Source organism: Candoia aspera, chromosome 5 (genome assembly GCF_035149785.1).
Source record: "Candoia aspera isolate rCanAsp1 chromosome 5, rCanAsp1.hap2, whole genome shotgun sequence".
NCBI classification, from domain to species: Eukaryota; Metazoa; Chordata; class Lepidosauria; order Squamata; family Boidae; genus Candoia; species Candoia aspera.
This window is the reverse complement of record NC_086157.1, coordinates 55,311,257-55,326,348: the sequence shown is the minus strand read 5'-3', so window position 1 is coordinate 55,326,348 and position 15,092 is coordinate 55,311,257. Positions and strand designations below refer to the sequence as shown.

Sequence of the window (15,092 nt, the reverse complement as noted above, 5' to 3'; positions counted from 1 at the left end):
AATGGTCTCACCTGAAGGGGGAAAAGAAACGGCGGGAGGCTAGGAGGCATCTGCTCTGTTAGCAGGGAGAACAGGAATGCCTTCTGCGGCGTGGGCACTTTTTCCTCGCCATCGTGAAGGCTGAGGGGTCGCTGCGAGCGGCACAGAGAGGTGCTGAGAAGGCGGGGGACCCATCCTGAGGTGGAGAAGCGCCCGCACCGGGAGACAGAGGCATTCTCTGCTGGGGTGAAAAAGCGAGGCAGCCCAGCCGGTGAGCGCGGCGGTCTAGCTCTGGTGTCTGGCTGCGCCTGCTGCTGGGGCTTTGACAGCTTGGCGAAGCGGAGGGAGAGGAGCTTTATGGTAATTGCGGCTCTCCACTGGCCTTCTGGGTAGCGAGCCGAGCCGAGTAGGGAGTCTGGAAGGGGGCGGGAGACTTTCCTTTTCAACCTCTCTTGGTCAAAAGGAGAGCGGAGTCTCCTCAGGACGCCCTCAGGCGAAGAAGCAGGCAGGGCGTGTGGAAGAGGGGGGCTTGCTGAAACCAGCTCAGTCAGCCAAGGGAGAGAGAACGAGAAGCTAAGAAACGGCGGGGGGGGGGGGAGAACTGGAGGAGGAATCAATTAAGAAGAGAAAGCGAAGAGCCTTGGAACAAGAAAAAAGCGAGGCACTCGGGAGTGAGGGGAAAGAGATTCGCCGGGAGATCGCGGCGGCGGCTTTGCTGCTGCCTCTGCCTCTGCTGGCGGCGGCTCCCTGAGTGCTAAGCCCGCGGGGGGAGGAGAGAGAAGGGGGCGGGGAGGAGGAGGAGGAGGCGGTGCGGGGGGGACAGCGTGCAGCAGACGGAGCCCGCTCTCCCAGCGGCAAGGTGAGGAAGAGCGGCTTTCCCGGTGGATTAAATCCCCAGAGCCAGCCCAGCCACACACACGCGCACTCACAGCCGCCGCCAGGACACGGTGTCTCCGAAGGGAGGGGGAAAGGAGCCTGTAGGCGCCGCCAAGAGCCGCCGAGATCAGCCCCGAGCAGCCACAGCAGCAACATGGCGTTGCTAAAGCGGAGCCGGAGAGCAACCGGAGGGAGCCCGGCGGGCTGTTGAACTCAGCCGAGGGAAACGCCGGCATTCGGCCTCTCTCTCCGCCCACGCAGCCCCACCTGCCTCTGGCTGGTTCCGCCGGGGCCAGCTCGTCAGTCTCTGGGGCAGCTCCGGCCTCTCGCCTCCGAGGTCGGCAAACTTTTCTCACCCACCTAGAAAACGGACGCGGCTCGCTTGGAAAGGAACAAGCGACGGCAGCGCTGGACTCTGTTCCCGGCTGCGTATCTGGAGCGGAGACTAAGGTCAGTGCTCTTCCCATTGAATGCTCCTCGCGTTTCGCGGAAGCGCCGCGGCAGGCAAGTGGCCCGAGGGACCCCGAGCCCCACTCGTCCGAAGAATGTCTCCGCGCTTAGACTTCTCCGTTTGGGCAAAGGCGGGACCAAGGCTAGGTGTTCTTTTCCTTCTACCCTAGGTCTGGCTGGGGTGCGTGTGAAGGTGCGCACGACAGAGAAAAAACAGGCGCTCGCTTTGCTGGGAGCTTGCCTTTCTAATGCTGGGATTGTTGCCAGAATGTATTTCAACTTGAAAGGATCCGGGCTCCCAGGAGGAGGGCGGAATCGTGAAGACAGGAAGGTTAGCAAGCCCAGCGGTCACAGCCTGGATGTGCCTTGGCTGAAAATTGCGGGTGGGGTGCTCCGGGTGGTGGCTGTGTCGTGCAGGCTGGCTAGAAGTTTGGAAGCAGTTGGGCTGTGAAGCAGTGGGGGGGGGGGGGCGGTGGAGAGACGAGAAAAGAGAAGCTGCCGGTCGCGGTCTGTCTGCTCCAGCAGGAAGGAGGGGGGAGGGAGGGGAGCTTACAGCGTCTCGCTCTCTTTTATCTTTCCGATTTGGAAAGGGCTGTAAAAGCCCCACCTCTGGCAGCCGCCACTTTTCGGCTCCCAAGGGGAAAGGGGAGAGTGGGTGGAGGGGTAAAAGGCTCACAGCTCGGTTGAGGAAGCTCAGGGCCCCGGGAAGTGTCGCTGGAAAGCCTCTTGGCTCGTCCTTATGGCTCGCCGGGCAGCGGAGTAAAAAGATGAGTGCAGGGAACGGAAGAGCGACGTGTGATTGTGGGAAAAGACTTCTGTATCTCAGTGTGGTGGGTGTGCTTGTTTTTCTTAGGGGCTGTTTGAGAAGGCCTGTGGAGGTGGTGGGAGGTTTTCTCACCAGTGGTTTTTGAGGCCACTGGAGACGCGATTTGGCGGGGTGGCGGGCAGGGGCTATTCTAGAGATGGTACTCCGGTTCAAAGAATGTGTGTGGTGAGCGTGGGGTCCAATGTAACAGCTGGGGATTTCACGGGTTCGTTGCACCTTCCTTGTGGCTTCGGGGAGCTTGAAAAGTTGTCCGCTAGTCCGTGGGGCAGAGAAAGGGGCAGCGAGGCTCTTTGCAATCCCCCTCCCCCCTCTCCCCGTCAACTCCAGGGATGCCGGAGCACCGTGTCTGAGGCACGTAGCTCCTTTGCTTCTCGCCCAGCTGCTTCGGGGGCGATCTTTCACTTGCGACGCGCCGCTCGCCTTCCGCTTCTGGTGTGCCGGCTGCATCTCAGGCTCACAAGAGTGGTACGTCGGTGGTTCCGGGGGGAAGGCTGGATCGAGAGGAATGCCCGAGCACCGCAGGATTGTGGCAAAGTATGTGCTTGTATTTTAATGGCGATTGCCCAGGAGCCTGTTTCCGCATTATTCTCCTAACGATCCACCCTTTGGGGTTTCCGTTTCGAGGAAGCCCGTGGCTTTGCGTTTCCTTTCTCTGACAAGGACGCTGGCGGAAGGACGACGACCTGTGTCGAGTCCAGCTCTGTCAAGGTTTTCTGAACTTTTCCCTGCTCGAGACTTCTTGTGGAGGAGGCCCAGGGCAAAGGGCTCCCTGAGCTGGGCCCCTCGAAGACTATCTGCCAGCCAAGATAAGGAGCGGGACTTCTCCCCTCCCCCCTTACGTGGGAGGCCAAACTCCCTTGCGGCCTCTCTCTGGGGCGCTGGAGACGGAGGCTACAGGTCAAAATCAGCTGTCCTGCGGCATTAACATTCATCCTTGGCATACGGGTCCCCTTCTCCCTCAACGAGCCTATTTTCATGCTTCTAAGCCCCGTTTCTAACCACGTTTTGTCATTTGCTCGCTCGCGGTCTTTGGCAACTTCGTTTTGAAAATGCTGCACTCGCGCCAGCAGACTCGTCCCGAGATGCGATGCCCTCAAGACAGGGATGGCAACGCTCAAGCCTTGTAGCAGAGCAAAGCAGTGGAACTGCTCCAGCCTAAAGAGGGCCAGGAGAATTGTGCTCGCTCTCAGTTCTCCCCTTCTACCCACCCTTTACAAGCTGGGTCTGTGTTTGTGTGGATGAAGTGGAAGGTGGTCAGTTTGTTTTCTCGTGAACAAGGGGGCAAAACCCGTAACTGATGTTAAGAGGGCTGTAAAGCAGGGGGTTAATCTTTTTCCTCCCTCGCCCTCTCTCGAGCTTGGCTTAAATTCAGGGGAGTTCTCAGAACTGGTAATTATGAGTTTCTTCGAAGTATCCTTACAAAGGGTGGCGCAAGCAGCTCTAGGCTCCCCACCCATGGTAGGATTTGCCCTCCAGTTCGTACCGTGGAAACTACCTTGTTTCGAAGTAGGGACAGGGAGTCCAAGAAAACTGGATCTGTGGGTCAAGCCTTTCGAGGGTCTGGTTAGACTTGGCAGTGCCTGGAAGGCCTAGATTCTAGTCTAGTCTTTCCCTCTCCACTCATTTGCTATATTACGTCTGAATGAGCCCAGCCTTCCCCACGTTCGGTTGCGGAATAGGAACAGAAACGTGTGGTGCGTCTCTGGCGATTGTTAAAAAAGAGCAGGCAAAAATCCCATTTGTCCGGTACGAAGGTGGACATTTTCTAAACATTCTGAATGGTCTTTGGGGGCTAGTAGGGCGGACAATTCCTTTATCCTCATCCCTTACTCGCAGGTGAGATTCAGCAATCGAGAGAAAGAGAAGGAGGCTTTTCCCCCGGTATTGTTTCGGCCGCCTATGATAGATCGGTCTAGACAGCCGTTCAGGCTCCCTCTGAGCGAAAGAACCGAAGCCTGAAAGGGAGTGTGGGGGAGACGCAGAGGAAAAGGTCACCATGATATTCGGTGCTTGAGGATGGGTGGTGTTAACCCTTCACGGGTCAGAGCCCTAACTCGATTTTTGTGTGCTAAGGGAATAGGCTTCAGGTTAGTCAGCTGCTGCGATCGTGTGCCTCCTTTAGGGCAGACAGTGGTGCAACCCTTGGGCTGCTCACCCCTGTTGTTATCTAAATGCCTCGTGAAGATCAGCTTCCTACATTCTTTTCAAGGCCAGTGCCAGCGTCTTCCGTTCCCAAAAGTTTCCTCTTGTTTGGGAACTCCGTTGAGCGCGCTTAACCCGATGTCCTGGTGGTGCAGAGCCAGACAAATATATAGGAGCACAAGGCAAGCCAGACGTGGAGGAGGGAGGATCAAGCTGGAGAACAAGAGGTCGCTTTTCCCCAGGACGGAGGGGTGTGTGTGTCTGTGTCTGTGTCTGACCTAAAGGGACAAAGCCGAGGCAGAGAGGAGCTCTCCGGGCAAAGATCTCCGAGCAAACAACCTTCGGAGCAGAATCCAGGTCCCTTCTTCAACGGCGGTGGTGGGTGGGGTTTGGAAAGTAGGGAAGCGCGTCCGTCAGGACTGACTTTGTTTCACACGGCTGGGCTGGGCTAGGCTGGGCTGCTTGCTTATATTTGCTTCCTACAAACGGAGCAAACCAGGCATAAACTTACCCACCAGCGCCTTGAGGCGCGTTAGACTTGCCCGAAGTTCCAGAGGGTAAATAGTGGTTCTGACTTCGCCAGCACGTCTCGGTTTACGTTTTCTTTTCTGTGGTCGGGGAATGGGGCGGCGAGGGCAGCGCCAAGCCACCCTCGGAGGAATACAAACGCTCACCACTTCCGAGTAACCGTTCCCCCGCCCTGCCTCGGGTCGCAGACCCTTTCTCAGCCCTGGGGAAAGCTGATTTGCGTTGGATTTTCCCTGCGGCGCGGATCAGCTTTTTTCCCTTTGTCTGGAGCTCAGACACCCGGCGCTCCAGCCCTCTCTGGAAAGGTTCCCGACGAGGAGTCCACGCAGAGCCAAGCAGGCAGCTCGGCAGTTCTTTGCACGTCACAACTAAATACATCGGTAATTAGATGGAAGCACCGCCGGAAATGATAGATTGGCTGCATAGCTAATAGGGACGAGGACAAATAAAGCTTACAGCGCCTCTTCCCCCTCCCCTCCCCTCCCCTCCCCTCCCCTCCCCTCCCCTCCCCTCCCCTGGATAAGTGGGCCCCTGGAAATCAAGCCCAAGATCTGGAGCGAGAACTGAAATTACACGTCCTCCGTTTTAGGGCTGTAATCAACCAAACAGATGAGAGTCTCGGTTGCTCCCCTGCTGAAAGCAGTTCTTGAACGTGTTTGCTGCATGATGGTGGGAGGAGGGAACTAGGAGTCTTTTTAAAACCCTCCGGGTGTCTGCTAGCTAAATATATACACCTAGGAGCGAGGAAAGAGGCGGGGGTGGCGGGTGCGCAAGAAAGAATCTGATCAGTTAATGGAACCTCAGTACCTGCCACTTCATTCCTCAAACTCGCACTGAAGCCGGTTAAGCGCCCTTCCGGAGGTTAGTTAATGGGTGTCGATGCAGAGACGCAAGGGAAGACTCGCCTAGCTTTTAGGCGCGGAAACAATCCCGTCTTAAATACCGGCATTTGGGGTGCAGCTATCCAGAGCGACGGGCGCCTCGATCCTGAAGGAGAGCGGCCGGCCATGAGCACTATCGACTTCAGGGGTTGGGAGCGGCTGGAAGTTGCTCTACTGGTTCTACTTTGGGCTGCTCGATTAGTTCCTTTCCTTCCCAAAGAATTGTTCTGCACTTGTAGAGCGCTTGGCATGCTTTTTTCTCTAGAGAAATGTGGCAGCTGAAGTAGACTTACTAACAAGGAACATTCATTGACTTTATTGTGTTTAGAATAGCTCTTCCCTGCCCCCACTCCTTTCCTGCTTCTGATGTAAAACTCACTGTTGACATTACTGCAGGCTTCCTAGGCCCTATTCTAAGCAGAAGGGTTGAAAAGGAACCTCTACCTGAGCACTGTGATGCAGGGGTGTTTTGGGAGGGATTGTCTGTTTCAGAAAGAGTGGGCAAAAGCAATTTTAATACTTATTATTTGAGATATAATACCATTCAATTCCTATTTTTGTGTGTGTCAGTCATTAGACTCAAACAGACTAACAAGCTGATCTACAGATATATGTGAAACAAGCAGGTTAAGCCTTGTCTTTCAGAATTAGTGGTTGAAATATTCTCCATAGAGAACTAACCTCTCAGTCCAGCATAGGCAGTGTGGAAAAGGTGTTCTAACCTACTTCAGGAAAGTTGTCTGTGATCAGGACAAATTAGACCAATGTTATGCTCCACCTGAGCTTAGAAGAAGGGTGGAGTACGAAGGTGGCAAATAAATGAACTTGTCTAGTAAGATTGCTTATCAGTCCTAAAGTGCACACCCTCAGTGGTGAGGTGGAAGTGGGGGGAAGTGGAGAACACAAGTCAGGAACTTTTTTTCACAACAGGTGCATTATGTCATGTAACCAAATATTAGGGTGTTCAATGCTTCTTCCTGTTCTGGCCAGGGAATGAAGTACTAACTAGGCTTTCAAGTTGCACTCAGGCTTGTTATTAAAGGAAGCCCAGGAATGGTCACAAAAAGACTATAAACTTATTTTCTTTTGATGGAGTTCCTACTTTACATTGCAATAGTAGCAAGATTTATAGGACATTAATACTCTCATTTCAGCTGATTTTTTTCTGTATTTTGGCTCTGTGCTTTGCAGTTTGAACCTATAGATTGAGCTCATACTGCTGCTAAGCCATGCTTTACCCTGGTTTATTGAATACATTGCAACTGGCTGGGCTGGTTGCAATGCTGAGCCATAAACCATGGTTTACAGATCCAGTGGCTGAGTTGGTATAACACACCAAGCAACCACTTTATAGCTTAGCACTGTGTGAACCCAATCATAAACTCAGAAATATCGCTGAGTTTAATGAAGCTTACTTCCAGTAGATGACATGTGGATTGTTCCTGGGGATTCTCTTATGCATGCTGCTTTCAGTATCTGGCTGGGTGTTGTATCATTCCAACCACTATGGTTGGTAAACACTGGATTATGCCTGGCCTTGTGACTTAAAATTATGGGATGCCAGCCAGTTGTGTTTCTTTGTTAAAGCATGGCTAAACATGCTATGATTTAGTCCAATGTGTGAACCCAGTTCGTGTGTACCCTGTAAGTTTATGCACTCAAAAACAGATCTTCATTGCCCTTTATAAGAATTGATTTCGAGTAGTTCTGTTTTTTAAATTCTGTGAGAATGGACTGTGTTGTTAAGTAGCTTGCCCAAGGCTGCCTATACTGTTCCTAGGGGAGATGGGATTGGAAGAAGGGACTTTTGACTAGTTGGTCACTAATTTCTTCATTTTGGAAGCTAGGCTGCTGGGATTTTCTGGATTGGATTTATACATAGCAACTCTGTAGGATCTGATATTCTAATTTGACTGCTAGTCCAATTTCTAGCCATGTATCTTGTGTCTAAGCCACTTCATGGCTTTCGTCTCCAGACAGGCTTCACAACAGCAGTGCACACGTACCAGGGCCTCCAGTGCTTAGTGTGCTGCATTTCTTTTAAAAAGTGTAAGGGGAAAGGAAAAAAGAGTGGGCCTTTTTTTCCTTCTCAATCCAACCCCCTCCAGCAATCTAACCACTTAAATAGATCAAGCAGATTCCTTCCAGAAAGCCTGACTAACATCCTTTTGCTATATCAGAAGGGAGGGTGGGGAGACTGAATGCAAGGATCCTCTCTGTCTTGGAGTGTGGAGCAGAGGCCTCATTTGCAGACAGGGGGAGTTCCCATATCCTCAAGCAGTGCTGGCTGCATTTAATCCTTCTGTCCTTTCACCAAACCAGGCTGTGAGAATTTCATTGAATCAACCGCTCTTTTCCTTAGCCCTGTTCAGCTATGGAATCCTGAACCTTTAGCAAGCTGCTGAAGAGATCTTTCTAGGCAGAAGTTAATGGATGTTTCACAAGGGTTCCTTTGGCATGTGCAATGCCTCTCTTAATGGATGAGCTGACTTACGGGCAGAAAGCAAAGAGGCCACCAGCTTGTAGGAGCTATTCCCTCCCCCCTCCCTGAAAATTACATTCTCTTCTTGAAGGAGCTCCCCCACCACCACACATATTTGCTTGGTATCCAAAGGATTTTTAGCTTCCCTTGCTTTAAAACCAAATCTTATAAAATCCTAATCACAGAGAAACTTATATAGAACGTTTTTGCCTTAAGTTAGGTATAAAGTATTGAAAACCAGGGTGCAATGATGATATCTTATTTCTTGGTCTTTATGCTTATACTGAAATTAATATATAAGCATACTTTGCCCATTATATCCAATGTGACACATGTGCTAGGAAGCCTGCATGGAAGATGATCCTTCAACAGCATGAAATACAATTTTGTGATACGCAAGACAGTTTTGAGCATAATCTTATTATGCACCACAAGCTCTTGGTATTATTTTGTAGAAGATGGACAATGATCAATTTACATTGACCTGGGGCTGGGTAAGCTTTTAGATGGTAATTGCCATATTGATTTGCATGCCAAAAAGAGGGAAATCTGCTAAAATTAAACACTGCAAGCTAAATTAAACTAAATTTAATGTCTAGGTACAAATGCTAAAAGACTTGTTAACTCAGTCTGCTAGTCTTCAGTTTTCAGAACTATGAAACTTGGAGGAGGAAGTGGGTGGTTTCCATTGCCTTGAATATTTTATCCTGTGCAGCTCTAGAAAGACTAGAAGTCCATGGTGATTCCATAATGGACCTGCAAGGCTTTAAGTATCACTGTCCTATAGGTGTGCTTGTGTATTAATTGCAGAGAAATACTGAGGTGTCCTGTCTTTCAGAAGACAAATGCTGGGTTTTAATTTGATAAAGCAATTAAAAAGAAAAACACAGATTCTGGCAGCAGCAGCAGCTTCCCTAGAAACTGGTTGTACAGAGAGTTGAGTGAAATCAGTGGACCATTTGGAAAGGGGGTGGGTTACGGTTCTGCACTGTAGCACATCTCCTCAGAAGAGTCTTCTGCACATTTTGTATTGCTGTAATTTAGTAGTGGTCAGAGAATTCAGAAAAAGAAACCCGTTTTCTCCTAACCTGTTTCTTGCACCTGTTTAGAACAGTCATACAAAACAACCTCCTGCAAGAGAGTCCACTCTTTATATTGGAAGCCCTCTGCTTTCAAATGTTTCTTCTCAAGCATAGTATTATGAAAACTCTCTCTCCTACCCCACAATGAGAGTTCCCCCCCCCCAAAGAGCTGTGCATAGGATTGCAGCCTTTGTGTCTAATTGTCTGGCTAAGGCTACTATCCTATGCAGAACTGTCTGTGAACCAACATGAATGCATACAAAAAGACTGGCTTCTAAGTAAATATTTTGTAGGATGGAACTGATCTCCATCAAAGATTGAGAAGGGGCCAGCTTTTTACATGCAACACCAGATCATAAAACACATTTCTTGGAAATAAAGCCTGAAGCTTCTGTCCAAGTCTAAGGGTTAATATATTAATTTAATGCCAATGCCTTGATTTTTGTAATTGTAATCCTGTCATTTGAAAATACTTTGTTACTTTAAGGTTATACAACTATGCACAAAGATTCTGTGTTAGCCAATCTATATAAGTATCCATAAGACTGGTACTATAGGTTTAACAGCACCAGTAGGGAACCATCAGATTTCAGCAAAGCAGTACCTATCTACTTTTATTTCAAAAGAGACAGATGTTTCTAGGTAATATTTTTAACTAGGGTACAGCTCCAGTGGTTAGAAATAAAAGCAATTTCTCGCATAGAAATAAAATTGTCATTAAACAGTTTTAGATTTAGTTTTTAGAACTTCTTGAAAGTGAAGTGTTTTTCAGTAGACTACATTGTGTCATTAAATATACTGCATGAGGTAGAGAGTCTGGAGAGAAACTTGCTTTTCTGGAAGTAAGCTGTACCTGCAACCCAGTAAGCTGTACCTGCAATCCTACTTCCTTAGAAGTAAGTTCAATTAAAATTCTAGGAGATTGTTAGGAAGAGCATCATTCTAAGAAGCATGTGTTTTTAAGAACATGATCACTTATAGTAATCTGAATAGGTACCACTGAAGTTGTTAAAAGTACAGTATATGAGACTAAACCATACAACCTACATTTATGGAAACAGTTTTTTTCCTTCTCAACCCTTATGATTAATAATGTAAGCAGCACAAGTCTGGAGGCATGAAGGGACCCTTTTTTATGGGAAATTATATTTTGAATTAGCTGGAATACATTCTACATCAGTATAAAGATGAGATATTACACACATTACTTGTAACAAGACCTTAGCCTAAGCCCTGACGGACAGACGCAGGACTCAATTTAATACAATGTTCTTTTTTTCTGGAAACCTTCAGGTTGTTGCCCTGAAGAAATCTAGAAACAGATTTTGAGGGTACCTGGGCTTCTCAAGCACCTGGTGCTTAGTAGAATCTTTTAAAAAGCAATGAAAACCAGTCACTTCCACATATTAACTACATGTTTTATGAAATAGCTTCTGTATGGCAAAGAAGCTTCACACATTTCAGAGTGATACAATGGTTCTTCCACAATTAAAGCCCTGTGCAATTGAGACTCAACTTCATTTAGAAACTTCTATGTATACAACTGTACTAGTGAAGGATTCTCCTTATAGAATAATGCTGTACATGTGGATGCTAGGAAAGTGGACCAACTGGCAACAGAAGAAGTGGAGTTCCACAGAATGATATTGTTCCATATGCACATATTGCGTTAGCCACTTTAGATAGTACCTATATATTGAGACGATGTGATCAGACTTACAGTATATAGCAGTTTCTAAATAAAGCCAAATCACATATTATAAAAAGGAAACTTTATATAACTCTTTCAAAGTGTTTTTGCACACTGACTGACTTGGCTTTTTCACTGAATTGTCTGCTATGACACTAATACCTCTTTCCTGATTGGTTGTTATAAGACTGACCTCATTATATACAATTACGATTTTTATTCCAAATATTTTGCATTTATTTGCAAAGTTCATTTATTTATACTGAATCCAATTTGCCATTTGGTGCCTATTTACATATCTTGGACAGGTTCATCAAGTGGTCTTCACAGATTATTAGAATTTCATTAAACTGTAGCATGGTAGATAAGGTAGTCGGCTACAACATCACTTATCCTGGGCTTCATATAAAGTATTAATATTTTAAATAGCCCTATCTTATAATCCCTTCAACTGAGAAAAACATTAACATCCTAGGCTAAAATTTAACCAGCTTTTAATCTTAAAAACTACTTATCTTTTTATCTGATGATTGTTAAGTTTATTTAAAGAGTCATTGGTGTTGAAGTCTGTCAAATAGCATGTAACTTTAATATCTGATTATCTCTATCCACATAATAAATGTCCAAAGAAAAGCTTGGCAAGATAGGACTTTTCATTGCAAGAATGCTGACCTGTCATCAGCAAGGCATTTTCTTCAGCAAGCCTTGTTTGACTGACTAACTTATGACATTGTTAAGCTAATAACAAATAATATACTCTTTGGATTGCCCCTGATCCCTTAAAATTGTATTAGATTGGAAATCTCTTCCAAATTTCTGATAAGATACTTATATAGCTAGATTCTCATAAGAGCTTGGGGGATGGGGTGAAGAGCTTGGGGGATGGGGTGAACTTGCTGAAGCAGCTCAGGCACTTCGTTCTTTATCACATTTTAATGTAAACTTTTTCTGCACTACTTCATCAAAGATAGACCATTTTAATATAACTGTAAACATGAAATTATTCAGCTATAAAATGCAATAAAAGGCAATAAAACTAAAAACCAACAAAGAATAAAACCAAAATAATCCTTTTTTAAAAGTTCAGATTAACTCTAACTTTAGTTTGATAACATCTCAGAAATGTTACCCCTCCCTATTCCTCCCAAAATCAGAGATGAGCATTTGTTAAGTATCTTTCTCAGTGAACTTATTTAGACTAGGTTCATATAATATGCTAAGCCACAGTGGAGTTCAACTTTGGCTTATCCTTTTGTATGAACCTGGCCACTGTGTTTTGCAAATGATGAGTTAATACCTTGGTATGATATGTGAATTCTTGATTATTAAATAGATCAGAGGTAAGCAAACCATGGTTGAGCACATTGTGTGGATCAAGTCATATACTCCATAAGATCTAGCATAATTTCTTTTGTGTCTTTGCTATCTAAAGTTCCAAGTCAGTGAACTTAAAACAACTCATTTACCTCAGTAAGACTTCTCAGTAAAAGTACATTGAATTGCACTTCTTTCCTGATTTCCAACATATATAGACGACCAAGTTCACTATATATGTTGGATTACTTTTATGTTTTTAGACAGTTGCTTCTCAGCAATTTTTATTGCTTGCCTTAAATGCATTTTGTTTCAGAGTTTGTTGAACTGTTATTTTGTACTCCTGATCTGGGCAAGTAGCTTTTTAAAAATAGTTTTTTATCTTTCTGTAGTTTCCCTGATATTGCCATTTAATAAATTGACATTCCCTGAGATGTTTGGTATTCTTTCTAATCTTTGGCAAGTATTCATATGACACACTGTATTCATATGACACACTGGATCACAAATTACATTACACTGTAATGTAATGTGTTATGTGTGTCACCTTGGCTGATGTGCTTGGCTGAATGTTGTATGAAGCCAGAAAATCAGCTTAAATTTAGTTAACCACAGGTGCCTTGTGCAAATGTAAGGAAGATGGATTGGTAAACTTGCAGATCAAGATAAGTACAATTATTCTGGTTTGGTTTTTTTGTAATTTACCCCAGAAGCCTGTCTACAGTTGTCTGTGTCCATACTTGGAAATAATCCCCAAGAAACTTGGGGCCTTTCAAATTGGGCTACCTAATGTTTAGCTAATGTTTAGAACGCTGGAAGGGAAAATAATTAAAAGAAATTTAATGAAATGGGTTTGGCAGAGAAAGACAAATGAGAGGGAGGCAGAGTGCTTCAAAAATATACAAGTTTGCAGAGAAATGTATTTTAAGAAGAATGCAAAACAAGATTAATTTAATAGCAAGTGGATGATTTGAAATTTACAATTGGGAGATTAAGCTCAGCTGAAATGCAGAATCTATAGTTGCAACAACAAACAAAATGTAGGACTTAAAGGCACTCAAGTTACTGTGACAAAGCTTCATGTTTCAAGCCAGGGGGCAGCCCTAGTTTCCTTCCTACTTTCATTGAGCCTAGAGCTGAAATTATCTTGAACTGGGGATTGTAAAATTCCAAAAGAAATACGAAAGAAATGCAAGAAACATGTTAAAACAGCAAAACAAAAGACTGAGGGAAGTTACAATGTCTGGCTAGGCGTCCCTTTCGAGTTCAGAAACCCTAGTTCAGAAACTCTTGGAGCAGGAAGTGACTGGGTCTCCATTCCCCCATTCAGTCGCGGTTCCTGTGATCTCGTTTTCCTCTGGTTGCTTCTTGGCCCAGTGCATGGTGTGAATGCCTTTCCTCTTGGTCTTACCCAAGAACCTGCACTCCCCTCCTGTCATCTCCTTCCTGATCACTTTTGGCGACACAGCAGGACCATTTATCAGCAGGAGCAGCTCTTAAAGGAACAAAACATTGGCCTAAACACTTTCAGGCAACATGACACTTGGTCAGTCGTGCTGGATTTGCTTTGAGAGCTATATGCAGAGTTGAATCATGTTTGGGCTTATGATGCTTGTATTGTGAGGCTAAAGCAGCTGACTAGTTCATTCAGTTAATCTAATGGTGGGGGATTGGTCTGAATGGAGCGAACTGTAAATATTTCCCATGGATCTTATACATTTCTGATTCCAGATGCTACAAATGTTAAGTGTGCTCAGACTTAGGAGTATATGGTTGTAACATTGGTTGAAAAGCACTGAACTCAAAGGGACCTCTTATAAAGGAGGCATAGCTAGGGACTGCCTTAAGAGATGGCATCTTTGCAAATGAAGACAAAATTATGAAGGTGCTGTATGTGCTTTGAAAAACCGCTTTACTCCAGTCATTCTGAAAGAAGCAAGAAGCTTGAGAAACTGTGTGCCTGGTGCAGCTGTTTCAAGGTTGTTTTAAAAAACATTTTAGCAAGAACATATCCTCAATTAGATATGGTTTTTCTTTTCTACTCAGGCAATATTATATCTTTTTATATACAAATTGCTGATAACAAAATGAGGGGAGGGGGGAAGACTCGGCCATCATAGATGGAGGCAGGCATAAACTTGTGAGCTCAGGTTTCCTACTGAGCTCCCAAAGGAGAAGTCAAGATTTGACTGAAGCTACACTTGGTTCTCGGGGGATGAGAGCGGAGCACTAGTGCTGGCACTTACTCTCTCCTTCCTTCCCTCCCCTCCTCTTCCTCTAAAACCTTTGTGCTGAAAGAGGTTTGCTAGGCACAAATCACTATTCCCTGTAAAAGGAATGTGTTGCAGCCTTTGCTGACTTAGTTGGCAAGAGTTGGTTTTTCTTACAACCTGTGTACACACACCCTCCATAGCAGAGAGGCATTTGCCAGGTTGGTTGAGGCAATGGTTATGACTTACCACAGAAGGCTCAACTGCTTGAATACTTGGACTCACTTACTGGGGAATTTGGCTAGAAAGATGAGATAAATGCAGCCTGTTAGTCAGAAAGCCTGCAGCTGTGAATTAGGAAGCATTTTATCTTTCTTATTAGCTGGACCAGAGATGCTTGCCTCAAGTCATCCAATGCTACTCTTTCAAATGGCTAGCCACATGATATTATGTATATCTACCTGGAAGTAAGTTCCCTTGAACATACCAGTTTGGCCTCTTGGGGAGTGAGGCGTTGCTGACAAAAGAATATCTAGTCCTGCTTGCTTTGAAGAAAGTCCCCTAGGCTTTTATAGGTGGCACTGTGAGCACAGCAACAGCCTGGTCTGTGTGTGGCTACTCAAAAATAAATC

At 45.9% G+C, this 15,092-nt stretch overlaps 1 protein-coding gene across 4 annotated transcripts in view; it reads left to right on the top strand.

The window, feature by feature from the left end:
• The first annotated feature begins 805 nt into the window (after positions 1–805).
• BCOR (BCL6 corepressor) overlaps positions 806–15,092 on the top strand; it is a 76,719-nt gene continuing 62,432 nt past the window's right edge. For all 4 annotated transcript variants that reach the window (XM_063305235.1, XM_063305238.1, XM_063305237.1 and 1 more), the window contains exon 1: positions 806–1,305. The gene's annotated coding sequence lies outside the window, so the exon portion shown is untranslated. The remainder of the gene's footprint in view (positions 1,306–15,092) is intronic.